Genomic DNA, 13,996 nt, shown 5'->3' on the forward strand with positions numbered 1-13,996 from the left:
CTTCCAGATGTTTTCTCTTCATAATGCGGCAGCCTGAACATTTGGACACACGTCTCATTTGCATATTTCGACATTCTCTACTCAAACCCAAATCAGTACACTTTTATATATTAAAAAATATAACACATACGATGTAATATCCTTGGAAAGGTGTAACAGATATAATCTGCAAACAATATAATCTGCAAACACCAGCTTTTATGAACCCGTCACAATTTAATTAAAGGTGGCAGCATCACTGGTCTCTATGTAAACACCCTGCTCTCCCATCAGATGCAGCCCCTGCCTTGAATTTTTTCCCTCCATTTTTCTTGTGCATGTAAAGTGTTTTTTTACATGTGTATGGGATATGTGTGTGTGTTCATATGTGTGTGGACTCGTGTGTGCACATGTATGTGGAGGGCAGAGTTTGACGTCTGTTGTCTTCTTCGATTTTCTCCACCTCTCTCTCCATCCCACAAATAAATTAAAAAATATATATTTAATTTTTAGTTCATTTATTTTAAAAAGTTTTTATGTTCATTTTTATTTATTTGAGAGCGACAGGCAGAGAGAGAAAGAGGCAGAGAGAGAAAGAGGCGCAGAGAGAGAGAGAGAGAGAGAGAGAACGGGCACGCCAGGGTCTCCAGCCACTGCAAACGAACTCCAGATGCATGCTCCCCCTTGTGCATCTGGCTAATGTGGGTCCTGGGGAATCAAGCCTCAAACCAGGGTCCTTAGGCTTCACAGGCAAGTGCTTAGCCACTAAGCCATATCTCCAGCCCTAGTTTATTTATTTACTTATTTAAGAGCGACAGACAGAGAGAAAGAGGCAGATAGAGAGAAATAGAGAGAATATGGGCGCACCAGGGCCTCCAGCCACTGCAAACGAACTCCAGACACATGCACCCCCTTGTGCATCTGGCCAACGTGAGTACTGGGGAATTGAGCCTCGAACCGGGGTACTAAGGCTTCACAGGCAAGTGCTTAACCTCTAAGCCATCTCTCCAGCCCAATAAAATGTATATTTTTTAAAATTATTTTTTTCCAATTATGTACTGCTTGAAGCCTCAATTGCAGAAGTTTCTCACTGCAGTGATTGGGCTGGAGAGATGGCTTAGCAGGTTAGGTGTTTGCCTGCAAAGCCAAAGGACCCAGGTTCAATTACCCAGGACCCACATTAGCCAGATGCACAAGGGGGAGCATGCATCTGGAATTCGTTTGCATTGGCTGGAGGCCCTGGCACACCCATTCTCTCCCTCTCTCTTTCTCTCTCTCTCTCTCTCTCTCTCTCTCCCTCTTTCTCTGTCAAATAAACAAGTAAATAAATAAAATATTTTTTAAAAAGACTAAGTGATCACCTTATTATTTTTTTTTGTGACAAGGTCCCTCACTCAACCTACAGTCACTGATGCAGCTAGATAAAAAGCCCCCATGTCCCAGAAATTCTCCTAGAGTGCCGGGATTACAGGCATGCGCCACCATGTCTGGCTTGTATTGGGTGCTGCACACCCGAACTCAGATCCTCAGGCTTACACTGCAAGCACTGTCTCCGCATCCCTAGCCCATATGCGAAGTTTTAAAAAGAAATTTTGTAGTTACTATGCTTTTAACAATACTATTTATTCACTTATTTGTGAGGGAGGGAGAAAGAGAAAGTAAGTATGGGCATACCAGGGCCTCTTGCTGCTACGTCCACGGCGACCTCACCTGTGTAGCAAGCAGAAATGCTTCTGTACTGGATGAGAGCTGAGGACAGAGGGCCAGCACTCCTCGGAGGGATGCCCCCGGTGACCCCTTGGCAGTCAGTTACTGTAAAGGTTCCTGCTGCCCATGAAGTCACGACGACCTAATTGCTGACACCAATGTACTGTTTTCTGCGCTCTGTTTCTTTCCTGCTTCCTTCTAGCTGTTTGTCTAAGAACAGCTAATTCAACACTTATTAGTAATCATACACGCAATCAGAGTACAAGAAACAATCTGAGTATTGAATGTGCCCCTCCTATGATTAGGGCAATGGAGGAAATGTATAACTCTACTAGGAATAAAAAATTAACTCTAAAACAGTTTTTAGATGGTGTAGAGTAGAAACAGCTTATGATGTTTTAGAACAATACTGATCCTGAGAAAGTGAAAGTAAAAATGTTAATTGATAATGTTCATTAGAAGCATGACAGTTCTACAGAAAAGGAGTTACAAAACTTAGGCATTCCCACCAGGAAACTTCCTGGGGGATATGTTCAGTACTTGATCAAGGGCAGATGGTGGACTCCTAGAGCTGGAATCTACTTAGTTCCACTCCCCTATGAGGGAGGATATGATGAATTCGGTAATAGATGGGTGAATTATGAAGAAAAAAGGAGGCTATGGCATTCTCTTCCATTTATGGGAATACTTAGCAAGGAAGCGTAAGCCTTGGTGTTTATACAATCCTTGGGGTATAAGAAATAAGTAACCTGTTATTCACCTTACACCTTTTACCCTAGTTTCTGTTCGTATAATGTTGTGGTCAATGGTGCGAGACATGCTTCTCAGAAAATGGGTACATTCCTGCCTGATAAATATTACATGTATGCTTACAATAGAACAATACTTAAGATTGTTTAGATTAATGATTTCTGAGATCACTTGTTGGCTTGCTAAGTTTCCCTGTTCAATCTGTATAAAATCTTCATAAAACCTTCAGTAAATTGCAGCAGCATATTCAACTTGAGTGTGTCTGTCTGTCATTTCCTCGCCGAATCCTGAGTTCTCCTTGAGCCTTTGCCCTTGTTCTCCCTCGGTCCTGATCTCCCCGAGAGTCAGTCCGCGGCATCTTGCTACTGCAAATGAATTCCAGATGCGTGTGCCACTTTGTGCATATGGCTTTGTGGGTACCGGGAAATTGAACCCAGCCTATCAGGCTTTGCAAGCAAACAACTTTAACTGCTGAGCCATCCCCCCAAATCTATGTAAAGTTTTGGTAAGTGTTTTTAAATTGTTGCATAATATTTAAATAAGAGTTTCTATCAGAATTTGATTATCCCTTCCCTCACATTGTGGGATACTTCGATTATTTCAGAATTTACCCTACTTTAAATAACAGCAGGAGTAACACTTTGTTACAATATGTTTATACTTCTATAGAACTCTTTCCTCACTTTTGCAATCCTATCTTTAAAAAATGTATTTTGTAATTTTATTTGAGAGAAAGAGAGAGAGAAGAGAGAGAATGAATATGGGTGGAACTCTTGCCACTGAAAATATACTCTAGATGCATGAACCATGTTGTGAGTCTGGCATTATGTAGGTAACAGGGAATTGAATCCAGGCTAGCAGGGTTTGCAAACAAGTGCCTTTAGCTGCTAAGATATCTCCTTAGCCCTTTCATTCCTTAAAAATATTTTTTTTATGGGGGGGGGGATTTGTGCACCTGGCTTCAGCCACTGAAATCCAACTCCATATGCTTGCACCACTTAGTGGGTATGTGCAACTTTGCATTTGCCTCACCTTTGTGTGTCTGGCTTACGTGGGATCTGGAGAGTTGAATATGGATCCTTAGGCTTTGCAGGCAAGTGCCTTAACCACTAAGCAATCTCTCCACCCCCTTGCATTCCTTTTGAGTTAGCATAAAACATCACTGAATAATTAAAGTATCCCTATTGGGATTCCATAGGATCTCCATTTCTATCTTTTTTTGTGAGAGAGAGACACACACACACACACAGAGAATTGGCGTGCCAGGGCCTCCAGCCACTGCAATCAAACTCCAGGTGCATGTGTCACCTTGTATGTCTGACTTACGTGGGATCTTGGGAGTTAAACATGGGTCCTTAGGCTTCTCAGGCAAGTGCCTTAACCACTAAGCAATCCCTCCAGCCCCTCCATTTCTCTTGACAGATGAAGTTACACCTTCTCTGGACACTATACATTTCCCCACTCTGACTCTACAGTGACTGCACTGGAGTGTTTCTTCATCATGAATGTGAAACTTCTCTCACTCTCTAAATCTCTGTCTCTATCACCCACACACTGCCACTCAGGACCCTGCAGGACATCCATAAAAAGGCACATCCTTGCTTGTTGCCACACATGGCTTGTTGAAGAATACATATGACTGGGCTGGAGAGATGGCTTAGCAGTTAAGGCTCTTGCCTGTGAAGCCTAAGGACCCAGGTTCTACTCTCCAGGTCCCATGTAACCCAGATGCACAAGGTGGCACATGTGTCTGGAGTTTGTTTGCAGTGGCTAGAGGCCCTGGTCTGCCCATGCCCATTCTCTCTCTCTCTCTCTCTCTGTTTCCCCCGTCTCAAATAAAAATAAAAAATTAAAAAAAATAAATTGGCCATTGTTTAAAAAAAATACGTATGACTGCTGTGAATTTGAGTCATCATTCAAGGGACAGCTGATGGAGAAAGATCACTACATCGATATTCTGAAACATGAGAATTGAATGCCCCCTGCTTCTTGAGAGGTTCTGGCTGATAGCCCTTTCTGAGCTCATGGACATATGCTGTATCTGTGCTGCCCAATATGGTAGCCTCAGCCCCATGTAGTTATTGGATACTTTGGAAATGGGCAATTTAAATTTAAAATTTATTTATTGATTTACTGTTTTATTTGTTTGAGAGAGAGAGAGAGAGAGAGAGAGAGAGAGAGAGGAAGATAAAGAGACAGAGACAGGGAGAAATAGAGAGAACAGGTATGCCAGGGCCTCTAACCTCTGCAAATGAACTCCAGATGCATGTGCCACCTTGTGCATCTGGCTTATGTGGGCACTGGGGAATTGAATCTGGGTCTTTAGGCTTTGCAGGCAAGCACCTTAACTGCTAAGCAATCTCTCCAGCCCTATTTATTTATTTTATAAGGCAGGGGGGTCGGAGGAGGAGAAGGGCATGCCAGGGCCTGTAGCTGCTGCAAATAAACTCCAGATGCAAGCACCACTTTGTACATCTGGCTTTATACGGGTACTGGGGAATTGAACCGTGGTCATTAGGCTTTGCAAGGCAAGTGCCTTAACTGCTGAGCCACCTCTTCAGTTCCCAATGTTGACTTTTATTGCACATTAAGTGATTCACATTTAATCTCCACATATAGTTAGTGGCATCTGTATCGGACGACACAAGGATAGAAAATAAAACCACTAGTGGGAGGTATCTAAACAGGTCTTCCTTTTATCTCTCACTTAAAAAAATTTTTTTTGAGCCGGGTGTGGTGGCGCACGCCTTTAATCCCAGCACCTACCTCGAAAAACCTAAAAAAAAAAAAAAAAAAAAAAAAATTTTTTTTTGTTTATTTTTATTTGAGAGCGACAGAGAGAGAAAGAGGCAGATAGGGAGAGAGAGAGAAAGAGGTGGGGGGGAGGGAGAGAGAGAGAGAGAGAATGGGCACGCCAGGGCCTCCAGCCACTGCAAACGAACTCCAGATGCGTGCGCCACCTTGTGTATCTGGTTTATGTGGGTCCTGGGGAATCGAACCTCAGTCCCGAGTCCTTAGGCTTCACAGGCAAGCGCTTAACCGCTAAGCCATCTCTCCAGCCCTCTGTCTCACTTTTAGGGGACCTTCCAGTCTCCGTGGACCCCCAGGGGAAGCAGGAAGTGCTGGCCCTGGGGAGGTGTAGGGACTGCTTGGGCACATTTGCCCTGGCCCTGGGAGGAAGGGGGCCTGAGGCTCTGCTCGGCTTGCTCGCCTCCCCTGCCATTTCTGCTTCCTCCCTTTCATCCTTAGGGGCCACGAGGAAGAAGAGGTCCGCCAGGAGTAAAGGCCAGTGTTTCTGGAGAGTTCTCCTTGTTTCAAGTCTACGGGTACTTTGCTGGCTGAAGTCAAGGGGGGATGGGCGGGGGGCTGGCTGGGCTGTTGCCATGGAAATCGTTTTCCTGAAGCAGGAAAGGTTCCCACTTCCTGGCCTATTGTAACAGCTCCCTTAGATGTAGAAGAATGCCTTGGAGAAAAATCGTTCGCTTCCGACATAAGGACATGCCCCCCGCGAAGGAGTGGGGCGTCCTAGGTGCGCGCAAGCTCACAGGGTGGCGAGGTCCTGGCGTCTCCCCAGGGAGAGGGGGGTGAGGAATCCTGGTTTAATTAGCATTTTTCTGCACTAGAAGTTTATTTATATCATCTCATGTCAATCTCCCCATAGCCTCCCGGTATTTGTGTGTGTGGAGGGGGGAGAGGGTATAAAATAGGAAATTCAGGCTTAGCAAAGTGAATCACTTGTCAGAGCCTTCCCAGCTAGCAGGTTCACAACTAATGTCTGATTCCAAAGACCGTGATGCTCTTTTGAATTTGTTTTTTATTTAAATATTTAATTTATTTATTTAAAAAATCTTTTTTTTTTTTTGCTTATTTTTATTTATTTATTTGAGAGGGACAGACACAGAAAGAAGCAGATAGATAGAGAATGGGCGCACCAGGGCCTCCAGCCACTGCAAATGAACTCCAGATGCGTGCGCCCCCTTGTGCATCTGGCTTTCGTGGGTCCTGGGGAGTCGAACCTGGGTCCTTTGGCTTTGCAGGAAAATGCCTTAACTGCTAAGCCATGTCTCCAGCCGCCCCCCTTTTTTGAGGTAGGGTTTCACTCTAGCTCAGGTTGACCTGGTATTCACTATGTAGTCTCAGGGTGGCTTTGAACTCATGGTGATCGTCCCACCTCTGCCTCCCAAGTGCTGGGATTAAAGGCATGCACCACCACGCCCGGTTCTTGTTTTTTTATGTTTTTATTTATTTATTAGAATGAGAAAGAAGGAGACAATGAATCGGCACGCCAGGCCCTCTTGCTCCTGGAAATGAACTTCAGACATGTTGCTACTTGCTGCATCTGGCTTTATGTGTATACTGGGGAATTGAACCCAGGCCATGAGGCTTTGTAAGCAAGTGCCTTTCATTACTGAACCACCCCACCCCCAGCTCTTTGAAATTTTGGTATAAAATCAGTTTATTTCATGTGTCTCTCTGACATAGTCTGGTCATGCTCTGGTGATATTTTAGGGCTGCAGAAGAAATGAGACTGCTCTGTTTTGCATTGACGTATACATTTGACATGTGTGTGCATGGTATGTGCATGCATGTATGGATACCTGTGGGCGCATGTGTACGTGTGTGTGCATGTGGAGGCCAGAGGTTGATGTCACCAATCTTCCTCCATCACTCTCCATTTTATTTACTGAGGCAAGGTCTCTTTCTTGAACTCAGCGCTCACTGATGAGGCTAACCTAGCTAGCCAGCTTGTCTTAGACAATCATGTCTCAGCCCTGATGTGTGCTGCTGTGCCCACTTGGCATTTACCTGGGTGCTGGGGATCTGAACTCTGGTCCTCATGCTGATGTGTCAAGTGCTTTAGCCACTGAGCCATCACCAGAGCCCTGTATTTTTTCTTATAATGGGATGAAGGTTTAACTTTCTTTTTAAAAATATTTATTTATTTAAGAGAGAGAGAGAGAGAGAGGGAGAGAATGGGTATGCCAGGGCCTCCAGCCACTGCACGTTAACTTCAGATGCATGTGCCACCTTGTGCATCTGGCTAACATGGGTCCTGGGGAGTTGAACCAGGGTCCCTAGGCTTTTGCAGGCAATCGCCTTAACTGCTAAGCCAGCCCCACTCAGACATTTTTTTTTAAAATTTATTTATTTATTTATTTATTTGAGAGCGACAGACACAGAGAGAAAGACAGATAGAGGGAGAGAGAGAATGGGCGCGCCAGGGCTTCCAGCCTCTGTAAACGAACTCCAGACGCATGCTCCCCCTTGTGCATCTGGCTAACGTGGGACCTGGGGAACCGAGCCTCGAACCGGGGTCCTTAGGCTTCACAGGCAAGCGCTTAACCGCTAAGCCATCTCTCCAGCCCGACACTCAGACATTTTTAACAATAGAGTAAAAATGTAAAGTTGTTATGATAACATTAAGACTATCATTCCTTAAAAAATATGTCCACAGCCTGCTAGCGTTACCACCTTTCTGGAACGAATTATGTGTCTGCATGTTCTGTTTACTTGTTCATATTATAAAGGACTATCACACTATGTTTTATTTTATATGTTTTGAATGTTTTAGGTAGTTTCTTTCAAATTTTTATTTATTTATTTTATTTATTTGCAAGCAGGGAGGGAGGGAGAGAGAGAGAGAGAGAGAGAGAGAGAGACAGAATGGGCACGTCAGGGCCTCCAGCCCCTGCAAATGAACTTGAGATGCATGTGCCACTTTGAGCATCTGTCTGGTTGTATGTGAGTCAGGGGGAATCAAACCTGGGATATCAAACTTGGTTAGCAAGTGCCTGTAACCACTGAGCAATCTCCCCCGGCTTCCTTTCCTTTTTCTTTTTGTAGTCCTGGGGGTTGATACTAGGAGCTTCATGCAGGAAGAATCTGGTTTTGCATCTGTCTAGTGTCAGTGGAACCCCTTGCACTCCCCCATTTCCTCTCCAGCTCTGTCCCCAGGAACAGTTGACCATGACCAGTGCAGTCCTCTTTGAGCTTTAACAAATTTTTTTATTATTTATTTTTTAACATTTTTTCTTTCTTTGTTTACTTGAGACAGAAACAGGCAGAGATTGGGAGGGAGGGAGGTAAGAGAGAGAGAGAAAGGGAGAGAGAAAGAGTGGGGGAGTGGGAAAGAGAATGGGTGTGCCAGGGCCTCCAGCCACTGCATATGAACTCCAGATGCATGTGCCCCCCCTTGTGCATCTGGCTTATGTGGGTACTGGGGAATCAAACCTGGGTCCATAGGTGTTGCAACACAATACCTTAACCACTAAGCCATCCCTCCAACCCATCCCTTGGGCTTTTTTTTTTTTTTTTAAGTTCTTTTGATGTAGGGTCTCACTCTAGCCCAGGATGACCTGGAATTCACTATGTAGTCCCAGGGTGTCCTTGAACTCATGGCAATCCTTCCTACCTCTGCCTCTTGAGTGCTAGGATTAAAGGCATGTGCCACCACGCCTGGGCTCTTGGGCTTTTAAGAGACATTTTGCAAGGAAGGCTGTCTTTTAGCAGGAATACTAGCGATGGCTGGGGAAATGGAGCCCCTGGGGAACAGGGCCACCAAGGACAGCCTGGCTATCCAGGCCCACAGATTGTATCAGGAACTTGGTTTTAAGATGAAAGATATTAGTTTGAAAATTTCCTTCTTTGTTTGATAGGAATTATAATCAGAATGGCCTTGAAATGTCATCCTTCCAGGGCCTCCCAAAACAAATTGCATAGCCCCTCTTTTGGGAAGATTAGACTACAAGTAAATATCTGCCTACCTCCATGTCCCTTGGCATTTTAGTTAATTTAATAGATCACTGGTGTGCGTGGTGGGGCATGGATGGGCTTATCATTTTATTTTATAGGGAAGGGGTGAAGAGGAGTTGGAGAAGGTAAGTAAATTAGCCAAGGTCATACAGTTAGTAAGAGAGAAAGTTGAAATTCAAACTCAAAGACAGTTTAGTTATAAGATCAATGCTCTTAATTACTGCCTCTGAAGCTACAGTTTGAATTACTCGAAAGTAGCATTTAGTTCATTAAAATTATGTGGCCTTGGCAGGAAAAGTCAACAGCATGTTCATTAGGTCTGTTGTGGTCAGGAATAATAGATCTTGGGATATTCAGACCCTTATGGCAAGAGTCTTCCCCTAAAGGATTTCAGTCCTGGGGGGCTATAAACTATACAGTAACCAGAGGAAACTTGAGCTTTAACCAGTTCTTTCAGAATTCTCATAGCATAAATCTAGTATGCCGTTTTGTAAGCCCTTGTGGAATTCTTTTAAATCTTTTAAAAATCACATGATTTTTAAGTATCTCTGATGGAAGAACTTTTTTTTAAGCTATTCATTTCTTTTTGTTTGTTTATTTATTTGAGAGAGACAGAGAGAGAAAGAGGCAGAGAGAGAGAGAGAGAGAGAGAGAGAGAGAGGGAGGGAGGGAGAGAATGGGCGCACTAGGGCCTCCAGCCATTGCAAACGAGCTCCAGATGTGTGCGCCCCCTTGTGCATCTGGCTAACGTGGGTCCTGGGGAATTGAACCTCAAACCAGAGTCCTTAGGCTTCACAGGCAAGCGCTTAACCGTTAAGCCATCTCTCCAGCCCTGATGGAAGAACTTATAAGGCAGCAAATTTTATTCATATCAAATCATTCTCCATCATTAAAAATAAAATCCTATGGGGATGGAGAGATGGCTTAGTGGTTAAGGCATTTGCCCGTGAAGCCTAAGGACCCGGGATCAATTCCCCAGTACCCACATAAGCCAGGTGCACAAGGGGGTGCACGTGTTTGGGGTTCATTTGCAGTGGCTGAAGGTCCTGGGGCACCCATTCTTTCTCACTCTATCTGCCTATTTCTTTGTTGCTCTGAATAAATATAGATATATATTTAATTCTATGAATGTCAGATGATAATTTGAGAACATTTCTGCTGATTTGAGACAAAGGTACTGAAGAAAGAAATGGGTCATCAAAAGTGTAAGTAGGGATTGCATTTATTTTATTATTGAAACAGCATGGGGGAAACAGCTAAAAGACATCTTGCTGCGAGCCCCCTGACCCGCAGGAAAAGCACGACCAGCAAACAAGGATCCTTCTCGATCACACTTTATTGGAGAGCCTCTTGGTTAACAAAAAGGTTGATGGTGAGGGGCCGAGGCGCAGGAGTGTAGCTGCTTTTATAGGGTGTAATACTACTAGACACCTACGGATTGGCCGCCACCTGCTCCCCCATCATCCAGGGCCATGGGATAGGCCCAGGATGCATTACATCATGTGCACGCGCAGCATCAAGCAAGACTGTCGCCAGGATATGACCAAGTAGGGGGTTGCTCGTCACCACTCTCAGCAGGAAGTCAGCGCCATCTTGTAATGGCGTCTGTAGCCGCTCCCTGCAACATCTGTTTTCCATTTTCTCTTTGATCACTGGCTTAATTCAGATGTGGACCCCTGTCACTGTCATGTCCCTGCTTTCCCCTCTGAGTCATTGTTTTGTACTTCTGGGGGGAGGGCTGCATGTCACGCTGGAAGCCCTGAGCAAGACAGTCGATAAGACCTCCCCTCCATTCCCACCTTCCCGCCAGCATGTGGACACGATGCTGTATTCAAATGGATGACTGGCAATGCCTCACCTGGGAGAACAGAGGCCATAATCAATATTATCTATTAGAAAAGTACTTCTCAGTAAAACTGGAGAAAAACTGAAGTGTCAAAACCAGGAAAGTAAAATAGAGTGGAGAGAAAATGAGCTCCTAGCCAGCAATGTCATCCGCGAGATGAAGCCACTTAAATGCACAGAATAAAGACGTGATCTGGTGTGTGTGGGGAAAGGTTTCTTTTCAGGGGAGGGCAACGTCCTTGCTGCTGTTCTCATGCCTCCCTTTGGGGATTTAAGTTAGCTGAGTGAATCAAAACACAAAAGCAGGGCTGGAGAGTTGGCTTAGTGGTTAGGCGCTTGCCTGTGAAGCCTAAGGACCCTGGTTCGAGGCTTGGTTCCCCAGGTCCCACGTTAGCCAGATGCACAAGGGGGCGCACGCGTCTGGAGTTCGTTTGCAGAGGCTGGAAGCCCTGGCGCGCCCATTCTCTCTCTCCCTCTATCTGCCTTTCTCCCTGTGTCTGTCGCTCTCAAATAAATAAATTAAAAAAAAAATGAACAAAAAAAACCCCACAAAAGCAATGCTTTCAAGAGTCGGCGCTCCACATATTCCACCACAGAGCTTGCTGAAAGCACAGATTCTGAGAACAAGCATCCTGTGTTATCGATGGGGAGTTTGGAGGGGATGTGCTGTGGGTACTGGGCACTTCAGCAAAGACAGGTGCCGCTTGATAAACGGCCTTGTGATGGGCCAGGGCATCTTCATCTGTGCTTCTGTAGATATCTAAGAAGATTTAAAAAATACTTTTATTTATGAGAGAGAGAGACAGAGAGAGAGAGAGAGAGAAAGGGGGGGGGGAGGGAGGGAGGGAGGGAGGGGGAGGGAGAGAATGGGCATGCTAGGACCTCCAGCCACTCCAAACGAGCTCCAGATGCATGCACCCCCTTGTGCATCTAGCTTACGTGGGTCCTAGAGAATTAGACCTGGGTCCATAGGCTTTGCAGGCATCTCTCCAGCCCCTAAGAAGATTTTAAAAATATTTTTATTTGAGAGAGAGGGAGAGAGAGAGAGAAAGAAAGAAGGAGAAAGTGAGTATGGGCATGCCAGGGCCTCCTGCCATTGCAAACAAACTCCAGATGCATAGGCCATTTTGTGCCTCTGGCTTTATGTGTGTACTAGGGAATCAAACCCAGGCCCTTAGGCTTTGCAAGCAAGTGCCTTTAACCACTAAGACACCTCTCCGTCCCCTAAGATTTTTGTGATTATGTGGAATGTAAATGACTTTCTACAATGTGGCTGAATTTTAATATCACCTTTGGACCAGAGACCAAGAGGAAGGCAAGGACCACCCGGAATGCTTGAACAAAAGGGGGACTGGGGGCTCAGGTAGACTTAACAAACTGCTACAATATAGCTGTTAATAAGTAACGGCTGATTGTTGCCCCCTAGTACTTCAGGGCTGAACTACTTGTTTTAGAATCTGTAGATATCAAGCATTTTCGGGAAATCTCATTTGATGTCATGGTCATTGCCATCAGCTATTTGTCACTTTAATGGGTCTATTGTGAGAATAGAGTGGCCAATGAGAGGGAGGATTAAGATGTGCAGTACAACTCACCTTTATTTATCCATAGTATAAGGCAAAGTGATTGTACCATGAAAAGGGTATAAATAAGGTACGTATTCTGTCCCCCGTGAGGCTACAAGGACACTCTCTCATTCTATAGATAAGGGCATTGAGGCTCAGCGAGATTAACTGGCTCGTCATCCAGAAAGTAAGTGGTCATACTGGCCTGTGGCTCTGCTCTTTCTAGTGCCTGTCTTACTAGCCACCTAATTTCCATGGCAACTAGAAAGGTCAGACAGATGGTCAGAGTGACTGTGGAGGGAACGTTTGCAACAACTTAGAAACCTGAGCAGCAGGGGTAGTCAGGACCCTTCCTGGTCCAGGTAAGATAAAACTCTGTGAGCTACCGTGTTATTTCAAACCTCATTTGGACATGTTTTCTACTTGGAGCAGATAAAGGTTCAGGCTATTATCTTCCAGGTCTAAACAAATCATTTCTCCTTGTGGCAGTTATCTTCTCGTTGCTGGGACAAAACATCCAGCCACAAGCAGCGCATGGATGGGAAGGGTTTATTTTGGTTTAAGGTCTTGAGGGGAAAGTTCATCATGAGGAAGCATGGCACAGCATACAGCTGAGTGTCACATCTTGTCACAGCAGCAGCAGGAGGAGCAAGTAGTCTAAGGGCGCTAGCTCTGAACCCCCAGTGGGCTGGGCTAAATAAGCCCCAAGGTGCACATCCAGGGACATACCTCCATCAGCAAGGCTTCACCTTCCAAAGGCTCCACTAGATGGGGAAAAGTATTCGCGACACATGAGTTCATGGGGGACCTGCCAAACTCCTTACAGTTATATATACACAGTTCCTCCATCTCTCAGTGTGTGGTAGACATGCTTCTTGCTGAGCACTCCTTATTCCTCCTCTGAATCTCGTTTCAGCGTAGACTTTCAATGTGTGTGCTATGCATTTTGCATGTTGGAGAATAAAAATTTGCCAGTTGTGTTAAATATTAAAGCTAAGCATACATCTCCAAGGAGATGCATGAACATGTTGCCAGTTCCAGAGCATTTCAATAATGCAGGTGCTCTTCGACTTACGATGGGAAATCCAACGTAAGCTGATGGCATCATTAAGCATAAACAACATTTAACCCATCTGACCTACCAAATATCACAGCTTGGCAACACAGTGCATTGTCTAATGTTGTGATTGTGTGGTGGCTCGTTCGTAGTGCTTAGGCCCAGGATAATATTGACTACACATCACTAGCCCAGGAAAAGATCAAAACTCAAAATTTAAACTATGTTTTTTTTTTGTTTTGCTTTTTTGGAGGTACGGTTTTACTCTAGCTCAGGCTGACCTGGAATTCACTATGTCATCTCAGGGTGGCCTTGAACTCATGGCTATCCTCCTCTCTGC

At 44.9% G+C, this 13,996-nt stretch overlaps 1 pseudogene; it reads left to right on the forward strand.

Moving 5' to 3' along the window:
- The window catches only part of LOC101604002, a 117,933-nt pseudogene that overhangs the window by 63,695 nt on the left and 40,242 nt on the right, over positions 1–13,996 (forward strand).

Source organism: Jaculus jaculus, chromosome 17 (assembly GCF_020740685.1).
Source record: "Jaculus jaculus isolate mJacJac1 chromosome 17, mJacJac1.mat.Y.cur, whole genome shotgun sequence".
NCBI lineage: Eukaryota > Metazoa > Chordata > Mammalia > Rodentia > Dipodidae > Jaculus > Jaculus jaculus.